The 11,130-nt window shown below is 39.7% G+C and overlaps 1 protein-coding gene across 2 annotated transcripts in view; it reads right to left on the reverse strand.

The window, feature by feature from the left end:
• Nucleotides 1-8,043, reverse strand: part of LOC114647785 (kelch-like protein 12) — a 41,825-nt gene extending 33,782 nt beyond the window's left edge. Inside the window, exon 1 of one of the 2 annotated variants that reach the window (XM_028796419.2) lies at nucleotides 7,867-8,043. The gene's annotated coding sequence lies outside the window, so the exon portion shown is untranslated. The remainder of the gene's footprint in view (nucleotides 1-7,866) is intronic. The other variant, XM_028796421.2, reaches the window with a different exon arrangement.
• Between the last annotated feature and the right edge of the window lie 3,087 nt (nucleotides 8,044-11,130).

Here is an 11,130-nt window from a genome sequence, read left to right on the forward strand (position 1 = left end):
GGATTATGTTGTTATGCTGCTGACAAGAAAGAATATTCTTGTTTGTTTTTGTATTTACTGTAGAAACAATGCAAAGTGAGTAAATCTGTTTTGTCAATAACGGTGCTGTGTTCCAAACTAATGAATTCCACTATACTTCCAAAAACATGGTGTTAACACTTTGCATGTTTGAATTGTTCTCATGCACTATTTGCTGCAAGTATTGGTTATAGTAGCCCATATCTCTCTATTATAATAAAGAAATCCTGGGACGAGACGTGACTTTTTCAGAGAGATACTTTCACATCCCGCGAGACAAGACTTTGTGCCAAGAGATTTAACCACGCACGGGGCCAGAAATAAAAGACAAAGAGCACATGACAAAGTAGAACATCGTAAAGAATTCAAAAACATTGGCGTGATACACATGCAGAGCAGGTTAGAGATAATAAAAGTACAAAAATTTGAAAGTCTCAAAAAAATGATAGTAAAAATCGCAATAGTGCAAAAAAACGGAAATTATTACTCGGTGAAATAATGGAACAGTGAAAAGAGATTGAATATATTGTTCAGATTTAAGTCGGAGACTTCTAGATCGTTTAATTCATGTTGCCATCATGGTAAAGTAGTGTTTCTTCCTAATAAAGAGGCATATCTGCGAGAATTAAAAGATTTGTTGTTTGGTGAAAGCAAAATCCACATACGTGAGCGGCAGAGACGCAAAGTGGCGCGTAGCACAGGCCGGGGAGGTTGGTGAGCAAAGCCCTCTAATGTTTTTATTAAACTGCATCAAAGATACATAGTGCCAATCTCAGAAGGAAAGCTTTACCAAAAAGTGATGACTGCTTTAAAATATGGATTCAAAAATGTAATTACTTATGTAATTACCAGAATCCTTTAGCTTAAATTGACAAATTGTTTATGAATTAGTGGGTCCCTGAGATGGACTGGCAATCTGTCTAGGGTTTTATTCTTGCCTTGTGCCCAGTGCTGCAACGATATATACAAGTCCTGGAAACCATGCACAAAACCCTAAATTGGATTAATGTGTCATGTAAATCTGCAGTTACACCAACCCATCTCATCCAAAAAAAAATCAGTAACAAATATAATTACTTTATATAGTTTACTTTATCAATCACATTATAATTATTTAAACCCTCCATACAATGTATTTGATCTGTAACAGCAATCCAACCTGAACCCACAGGCTTCTCATCATAGTGAGGATACAAACAACTGTAGAGAATTCAATGTTTCAAGACCAACCTGTAAACTGGAACACAGTTAGAAATGTCAGTCTCAGAAGTATATCACTTGAGCCAAAGTATTTATATGCTATACTACTATCATGTATGATAGTACTGTGCTTTCCACAGTTTGTATCTTGTTAAGTCCCCATAAAATACAAATCCACTTTTATTATACAGGTAGCACTGGTCAACAAGCATTTTGCTACTGGGATTCTTTCATCTGTACTTTAACAAATTTCACTTGCTGACTCCAAATCTGAAAACCGTTATAGTACAGCACGTCCCATTTTTTAGTTATGATGTTCCAGGTCTTGGACAACTAGGGTGACTGGACAGTAAAGGCGATGTGTTTCAGCATTTAAGAAATAAGTTTGGTCTCAAGAAAAGTGAAGCCAAAATTAAGGAAGGTGTTTTTGTTGGCCCTGAAATATGTGAACTGATGCTTGACGATGAGTTCAAAAGGAAACTGAAGCCAATTGAATCAGCGCCCTTATTCATGCAGGTTGTCCAGAATTTTCTTGACAGTCACAGAGCAGAGAATTATGCTTAGCTTGTGGAGAATATGCTGAAAGTATATATTAGCTTACGGGAGCCATAATGTCACTGAAGACGCATTTTTTACATTCTCATCTCGACTTTTTTCCACCAAATCTAAGCGATGTCAAAGATGAGCATGGGTAAAGATTTCATCAGGATACAAAGGTGATGGAAAACCGGCATCAGGAAAAATTTACTCCGAGCATGATGGGTAACTACTTTTGGTTCATGCAAAGAGAGACAGATGTGCAGTACAAGTGCAAATGCGAGTGCCTCAGACAATTTTGAGCACACTGACCTCGCTTTTGTATTGAGGTACATTGACATAAATATACTTTAGTGTGTCTCTGGTATTGTCTTCCGGTTTGTTTTCAGAATAAACACATTCAAACAATTTTGGTGGGACAGGGTTCAAACTAGATATTGTATTGATATATTGATATTCAAAAGTGTCAAAACGGCAATGATATGCATCTCAAAAATCTGATGTGCTAGCTTAATTCCAATTTCAAATATGAAATCAGTGTAAAAAACTTCATAGAGAGCTGCTCTGAAGTTCCCAGTAGCAAATAAAAAATATTTTTTTGTATACCAGTGTAGTTGGTAAATATAAGTATTAAGTTTTGAAAAATCAGGTCATAACTGCTTTAAAATATAAGGCCATTCTTTTATTACAGGAAAGGCCATAGTATAATAAAAATCACACTCAGTCTTTTAAAGGGTGGCACAATTGGCAGCACCTCTGGTTCATGAATCCAGTGACCTGGGACTAAATTCTGCACCCATTTGTTGTCTGTGTAGAGTTTGTACACTTTCCTTGTGTCTGAGTAGGTTTTCCTCCCACTTCCTTGAAGATGGGCAGGTTGAGTTAATTTGCAATTTTAAATGACCCAGTATGTTAGAGGGCCCTGCAGTGAACTGGCACTGTGTTATAGGTATAGGCTCTGCCAACCCCTGCAATCATGAACTGGACCAAGGAGCTTTGAGAATGTTAACATTTAAATATTATGAAGCATCAGGTATATTTCTCCTGTGTAAAATATAATATAGAGGCTGGGAGCATGTGATGATAGCACGTGGCTTTTTTTACTATGTTTGGGCTATATAAATGAATGTTGTTTTTGGTTTACATGTTAACATGTCCTCACAGGTGGCACAGTCGTAGTGCTGCTGCTTTGTAGTAAGGAGACTGTGGAAGATTATGGGTTCGCTTCCCGGTTCCCCCCCCCCGTGTGGATAGCGCTTTGAGTACTGAGAAAAGCGCTATATAAATGTAATGAATTATTATTATTATTATGTTCTAGTATTTACTACTTTTACACGTAATTTGAAAGGTCATAGAAAATCATCAAATGGTTATTGTAACAAAGAATTTTGCATATTATTGGTAAAGGTTGTTTATTTAAAAAAAATGTTAAGAAACACATTTCAGCTGTACGGCCTTTATCAGGTGTATCACTGCCTTTAATATTCCTTACTGTTTCTTCAATATGGTAATAACCTTTACAAATTTTTTTATTTAGCAGATGTCCACTGATGCTGCCCTTCACTAACTCCAGAGACATAACTTGGCAAGTCATATAATTAAATTAGATTCTAAACAAATAGATACCATCCTTAATAAGGTACTTTAATACACCAAGTCAACTTTGCTATACTGGTACTAGAAGTTAAAGTACTGTTTTATAACTGTTATTATATGTAATATAGAAAGCCAATAATAAAAAAATAATAATAAAATTAAGTTTATTTTAATATACAACACTATTATTTAGATGCATCTGATAATAATGTAGCACAGTAAAACTAATGAGGATGGATTTTGACTTCCTATTCTGAAAAAAGGAAATGATTTTCCAAAAGTAGGAAAATAACACATTATGTGATAAAATTATGTTTGCAAGTTAAGACAGTCACCCTCAAACCCACTTAATCCAGGTCGGCTAACAATGGTGGATATGGTGCCCATCAAGGCAGCAAAGCGCGTAAGGCACTGGACTGGGTCTCTAATAATGTTGAAAGTTAATAACACAAGAACATCGAAAAAAAAACCAAAAACCTTTTGATGAGAACGGGCCATTCAGCCCAACTCAGCTTGCCAATCTTATCCACCCAAGTCCTCCAAAAAAGCATCAAGTCAAGTTTTGAATGTCCCTAGCGTCTTACTGTCCACCACACTACTTTGTAACATATTCCATATGTCTAGAATAGTTCTCTGTGTAAAGACAAACGTCCTAACATTTATGTGAAATTGACCTTGTCACTGTGCTCTTGTTGAAGTCATTTTAAAGTAACGGTCTCAATCTTCAATTAACACTACAATCATGTCACCTCTTAAGTTCTGACTGACTAAGTGAAATGTTTGAACTCTTTCCTTACATACCTCATACCCTGCAGTCCTGAAATCAGCCTAGCTGCTCTTCAGTGGATTTTCCCAGCACTGCTTAGTCTTTTTTACAGCCCAAAGACCAAAACGACATGCAGTACTCCAGGTGAGGCTACCCCAGTGCATTATAAACCTTAAGCGTGACCTCCCTTGACTTATAGTCCACACATCAAGGTGCTATATAATCGAGCATTCTGTTAACCTTCTTAGTTGGCTTCAGAACACTGGAAGTTTACAGTGACTGGTCCACTAGAACTCCTAAATCCTTATTAACAGTTACACTTTCAAGTTTCAGACCTTCCATTGTGTGTTCAAATCTTAGTTTTACTTCCCACGTGTAATACGTTAAATTTATTTCAATTAAATTTCATCAGTCCAAATCTGAATGCTGACCAAGCCCTCATTTATAGAGTCAACGGATTCTAGATTATCTGCCTGTCTACCTAGCTTGGTCTCATCTGGAAACTTAACCAGCTTGTTATTTATATTCCTATCCAAATTATTTATACATATTACAAATATCACTGACCCCTGACAGACACCATTCTTAATATCATCCAATGATGATAAGGTTCCTCTCACCATTGCCCTCTGCTTCCTGTGTTTTAGCTAATTCTACATCCATCTACACACCACACACTGAAATCTTGCTTCTTTTATAATTTGTGAGACCTTATCAAATGCTTTCTGAAAATCAAGATAAATAATATCACATGTACCAATCATTAGTTTCAGGTTATATGTTTACTTTTAAAAACCCTGAAACCTAACCCAGCAGGTCTTCAAATTAAAGTAAACTGTTTTTATATTACTCTTACAATACTTGATTTTATATTTAAATTTTACAGTATTATTCAGCATTAGCTTTGGTATATGACTATTAGGTGCACTCTGCAATACAAATAACTGAATTTTATGGCAATATTTAATTGGTTGCTTTAGCACATAGCAATGCTTAACACAATGTCTCTGAAAATAAAATAACATTACATACTGTCTCGGTGATGCTCCTGTTTGATACAATGTTCTTATCCATCCATTATTATATCACCATAATACCAGGATCTGACCCAAATCTCACTGTGGCATTTTAAAGTTTATCAAAATTCTTGGGAGGGCAGCATAGTGTTACAGTGGTAGTGCTACTACCTCACACTATGAAGAAAGTGGCTTACAGCCAGGACAATCCGGATATGGAGTTTGCATGCTCTACCTGTGTCAGGGTTTCCACCCACAGTCAAAAGACACGCAGGTTAGGTGGACTGGAGATGTTAAACTGGCCCTTGTGTGTGTGTTTGTTTTTACCCTGCGATGGACACCTTGTGCAGGGATTGTTCCTGCCTTATAATTGATGCTTGCTGGAATGGGATCCAGCTTCCTTCAGAACATCTTCAAGAAATGTGGGTTTGAAAATGGATGGACATATTTGGGATTTGATAGAAAATTTATGCACCCACTGGGAAAATATGCAAACACCGACCCAGGACTGGCCCTATCTTTTTTTTGCTGCCCTAGGTGAAGCTGTCAGTGTCATGCCCAAACTTTGGAAGTTTGAGTGCAATATTATATGTAGTACAGTGGTACCTTGGGATACGAGTGCCCCAAGGTACGAGTTTTTTGAGATACGAGCCGTCACTAGGTCGATTTTTTGCCTTGAGTTACGAGCCAAAATTTGAAATACGAGCCATCAAAGAGCATTCCGAAGAACTGACGACGGAGGAGTTGATGGAACTACAGACGCGGCAACACACGGAGGTTCTGCAGGAGATCGGTATGGTGGAGGAGGTTATCTAAGTGTTGGCAAAGTGGGAAAAAGTTTCGAACTTTAAAGAAAAGAAACACCCTGAGAAAGTTACAACTGATCGTGCAGCGACGCTATTTAATGATACTCGCCTAACTCATAAAGTGGAGGACTAAACAAAGCTCCTTGGACAGGTTTCTACTGAAACGCCTTGAGAATGAAAGTGACGAAAGCGTGGCAAAAAGAAAAAAACTAGTGAAGAAGAAAATTAAGTTAAACAAAAGTGAAGTGAAAGAAAAAAACATTACAATATGCTAATCGGCTTTGCCAACATCTGTTTATTTCTTTAGATTCTCTTTTATGTATTAGGTTTTATTTTGTTTGTATACAATATTTGTTCATTATAAATACATTTTTCTTATGTTGAAAACATTTAACAAAAAATTGGGGTGGTTTTTTGGGGGCTGGCACAAATTAACCTCATTTCAATTAATTTCAACGGGGAAAACTGATTTGAGATACAAGCATTTTGACTTACGAGCTCGGTCACGGAACGAATTAAACTCGAATCTCACGGTATCACTGTACTTGGAATCCCCTGGTGTTTCAAATGCTGAAGGATAAATATATATTACATTGTAATATTGATTGGTCCCCTTCTTGTTTCAACTGCAATAATATATTAATATTAAATAAAAGAACCCGTTTGTGTTTTAAGTACACAGGTGTTCATATAATGGGTTGAGAATCATTGAAAGTGCCTGCTCTAGCTTTTTTGCTGCCTTGGGCAAAAGTGAAAATGTCACACCCAAACCACAAAGTCTTGAAGGCAATACACATTATAGTAGATCTAAGAGTGAAGGGAGAATTGAACCATTCCCCCTTGAAAATTCATGCGAGGCATACTTGAATGTCATGCTGAAGGAGTCAGGACCCCTTGCCCTGGGATTTTCGCGCTAATCATATACAGATATCAACAGCTACGTCTGCTATGGCTGACAAAATGCCACCACACCAAAAAAGTTACTATCTTAGATGACGGCCTAGTTCACCTATATGGTAGTGCAGGCCCCGAGGGTCCCCCAGGAGGAAATGAATATGGGTATATGGGGGATGATTCCTCTGGTGTTGCACCGAATGTTTTTAGATCAGCGTCTGCGATGTTTGGAAAAATGATGCCTGCCACTCTGGCCGACTGCCTAAATATTTCCGGCCCTGCTCCGACCTGGAGACTCCACACAGATTCCATGAATGGACTCAATGGCTCCGGTTAAGTACAGTCCTGGTAAGGGTGTCAATTCAGACGTCTTGTTTTTGTATCCCGAAATTGAGTAATGCCTGGCTTTGCTCCGACGTGGGGTACGTTGGATGACCGAGTTCTGTCCCGTTTTCGAACCATAACAATCTGGGCAGTTTATACACAAGTCTCCCGGTTTGGTCACCAAAATCTTAACTAAACCGCTTTTCCTTGCAATACGGTACTTGCGCTTCTATCCGTCCTAAGTGGGATTCCACGACAACAGTACGCTATCCACAGAGTCAGATATTATTGTACTAAACTACTACAAATAATAATAATATAGTGACATGTGGGTCTAATTGGGAAGGTAATCCTCTCTTTTCTATAGCCATGAGTGAAGACCGAACTGCGAGGGTGCAAATGAAATAAACGTTATTTACAACTTCTAAGCCAACCTGAAGAAACGCAAGCCACCCGGGGGCACCAAGAGTTATAAATAGTACACAACCGCCCTTCAACAGTGAACACTCGGGTAAGACATTTCGCTCTTCTGGCAGCTCAGGAGCCCACCGGCGGAGATGGCCGAGGCCTCACCGGATTCCGCCGAAAATGGAGGGAAGAGGAAAAAAAAACAAGAGTGGGAGGAGAAGGCGGAGAAAGCCGCTTTGGCTTCCGTTCTCTATCGGTAAAGGGAAGTACTTTCTTTAACCTATTTTTCTCTTCGGTTCACCTTAAAGCTCTTCATCCCCCGAGAGCCGGCGTCGCTCCAGTTCTCATGGTGTTCTAAGCCCCGGCGGGCCACCACCGCCGCCGCCTCATGCGCTCCGGGTCGCACTCTTCCTCGACGTTTGCAGCTTTTTTTTTGTTTGTTTCTTTTCTGCCGGCAGCGCGAGAGCGCGTGCTCGGGAGTCACGTGGCGATAACAGGCGTGCGCGCGTACAGCGCACTGATCTGGATTACTTGAGGAGAACGAGGTCTGTTCTGCAAGATTGGATGTTTAAGGAGGGGGAAACAGGGAACGTAACATACTGATTATATTACCGTGGTGCTTAAAGCATTCCGGCTGTTCGAGGTCAACAAACTTTAAATTAAAAAAAAAAAAACAAATCAAAAACGGAGCCCCGAGTATGTGAGATACCTTAAAAATATATTTTACATGCAGTGGATTATTGTTGTTCGCCATATACAATTTCTTGTATTAGGAATTTGTTAGTTTTCGCATACCCCTTGGGGTCAGAGCGCAGGATCAGCCATTGTACAGCGCCCCTGGAGCAATTACAGGTTAAGGGCCCAGCAGAGTAGGACATCTTTTAGGCATTAACGGGAATTCGAACTGGCAACCTTCCTTATACCTGCGCAGATCCTTAGCCTCAGAGCCACCACTACATTCGGACGCCTTCACTTTACTCACATTTTGTTATGTTGATAAAATCATTTACATTTGTTCTTCACCTACAACAAGCAACACTCAATGCCCCAGAATGTCAAATCAAAAAGTGTGTACATTTTTGCAGATTAATTAAAAACTAGCAAAATACCCACGCTTCACAGCGGAAAAGTAGTGCGTTAAAGAAGTTATGAAAAAGAAAAGGAAGCATTTTAAAAATACCGTAACATGATTGTCAATGTAATTGTTGTAGGCTTATTTTAGTATTGACAGTGAATTTGATGATTGTCTTCTTCTTTCGGCTGCTCCTATTAGGGGTTGCCACAGCGGATCATCTTCTTCCATATCTTTCTGTCCTCCTCATCTTGTTCTGTTACACCCATCACCTGCATGTCCTCTCTCACCACATCCATAAACCTTCTTGTAGGCCTTACTCTTTTCCTCTTCCCTGGCAGCTATATCCTTAGATAAAGAAACTGGAAATCATCTCAACTGATGACAGACATCCATTACATGTAGAACTAAACTTCAGTAAATCAGGAAGGATAGTTGCTTTGAAAACCCACACAAATCGCTCCAGAAACTCCTTTCTTCCTAGTGCCATACGACTTTTCAATAAGAAATATCGGAGATAATGTTTAAGGTTTTGATATATATCCTGTTACCTTTTTTTTTTTTTGGTATAGATGTTTTATCTAACTGCCTTACCTTAACCTTTCTTATTTCTATTTGTCTGTTTTATTTCATTCTGTCTGTTACTTGTTATTAGATGCAACTGAGAAGGCAAATTTCATGTTTTCCTGTGTAAACATGACTAAATAAAGAAACCTAACCTAACCTAACCCTTCTCCCAATATACCCAGCATCTCTCCTCTGCACATGTCCAAACCAACGCAATCTCCACCTCTCCAGGGTCTCCTCAACCTGCTCCCTACTATCGCTGCAGATCACAATGTCCTCCGCAAACATCATAGTCCACGGGGACTCTTGTCTAATCTTGTCTGTCAACCTGTCCATCACCATTGCAAACAAGAAAGGGCTCAGAGCCGATCCCTGATGTAATCCCACCTCCGTCACTCCCACCGCAGACCTCACCACAGTCACACTTCCCTCATACATATCCTGTACAACTCTTACGTACTTCTCTGCCACTCCCGACTTCCTCATACAATACCACAGCTCCTCTTGTGGCACCCTGTCATATGCTTTCTCCAGGTCCACAAAGACGCAATGCAACTCCTGGCCTTCTCTAAACTTCTCAATCAACATCCTCAGAGCAAAAATTGCATCTGTGGTGCTCTTTCTTGGCATGAAACCATACTGCTGCTCACTAATCATCACCTCACTTCTTAACCTAGCTTCCACTACTCTTTCCCATAACTTCATGCTGTGGCTCATCAAGATTGTAAAGAGATTAATTTATGATTGTAAATGTGTATGAGAAATGCACATTTTTAGGATGTAAGGATCTCTTTGTAAACGACGTCTGCAGTTCTGCCTTCGGGCTGTAAAATGACCGAGCTGTCTGCTGAGCTTACTCTTGAGCAAGCAACGTACAGTTGGCCGTGTGAGAAGCAATCTTGTGTGAAGTCAATGGTGACCTTTTTTAGAGTCTGGCCCTGTGACTTATTTCTTGTCATGGCGAAGCAGACTCTTACTGGAAACTGGAGGCGTTTGAATTGGAATGGGATGTCAGAGGGTATGCGAGGAATAAATCCAGTCTCCCCTGAGCCAGTTCCAGTGAAGACAGTTGCCTCAGTGAGGTTCTTGTGTAGAGATTTAATCTGAAGCCTGGTGCCATTACAAAGTTTTGGCGGTTGTAAGTTTTGTGGTAAAGCGGTGGAGTAGACGAAAAAGGCAGGAGTCACCAGTAGGAAGATGTGAAGCAAGGCCAACAATAACAGGCTTGAAGCGGTGGAGTAGTGAGCACGACAAACAGCTGAGGAAAGTAAGGAAGCGAGTGAGGAGGCACACGAGCGCGGGATGCCGTTCATGTATATAGGGAGGGAGCCAACCACGTGGTAGGTGCGTGGACAGCGGCCATGTGGAAAAAGGAAGGAGGGCCGGGGGCAGCCCTGGTGCATCTCTGCCATGAAATAAATCCTCTGTTAACGGAAATAAGGAATGAAACCACCAAAAGAAGAGGTCAGTTCGGAAAGTTCCTTACGGCATAATGCTGAGAACCATCAAAAAGAAGACATTATTTTCGAAAGTTCATTACGGGGCATGGCGCGAAATGAAACATACTTAACATTTGTAAGTACAGTGTAAAGGATGAGCATTTTAAGTTTGGGCTTCCTACATATATTGGAAGTTGCAGAAATAGTGAGGAGGGGTTTACCCTACCTACAGTGGGGCAAAAAAGTGTTCAGTCAGCCACCAATTGTGCAAGTTCTCCCACGTAAAAAGATGAGAGAGGCCTGTAATTTTCATCATAGGTATACCTCAACTATGACAGACAAAATGAGAAAAAAAATCCATAAAATCACATTGCCTGATTTTTGAAGAATTTATTTGCAAATTATGGTGGAAAAAAAGTATTTGGTCAATAACAGAAGTTCATCTCAATACTTTGTTATATACCCTTTGTTGGCAATGACAGAGGTC

Source organism: Erpetoichthys calabaricus, chromosome 3 (assembly GCF_900747795.2).
Source record: "Erpetoichthys calabaricus chromosome 3, fErpCal1.3, whole genome shotgun sequence".
Lineage (NCBI taxonomy): Eukaryota > Metazoa > Chordata > Cladistia > Polypteriformes > Polypteridae > Erpetoichthys > Erpetoichthys calabaricus.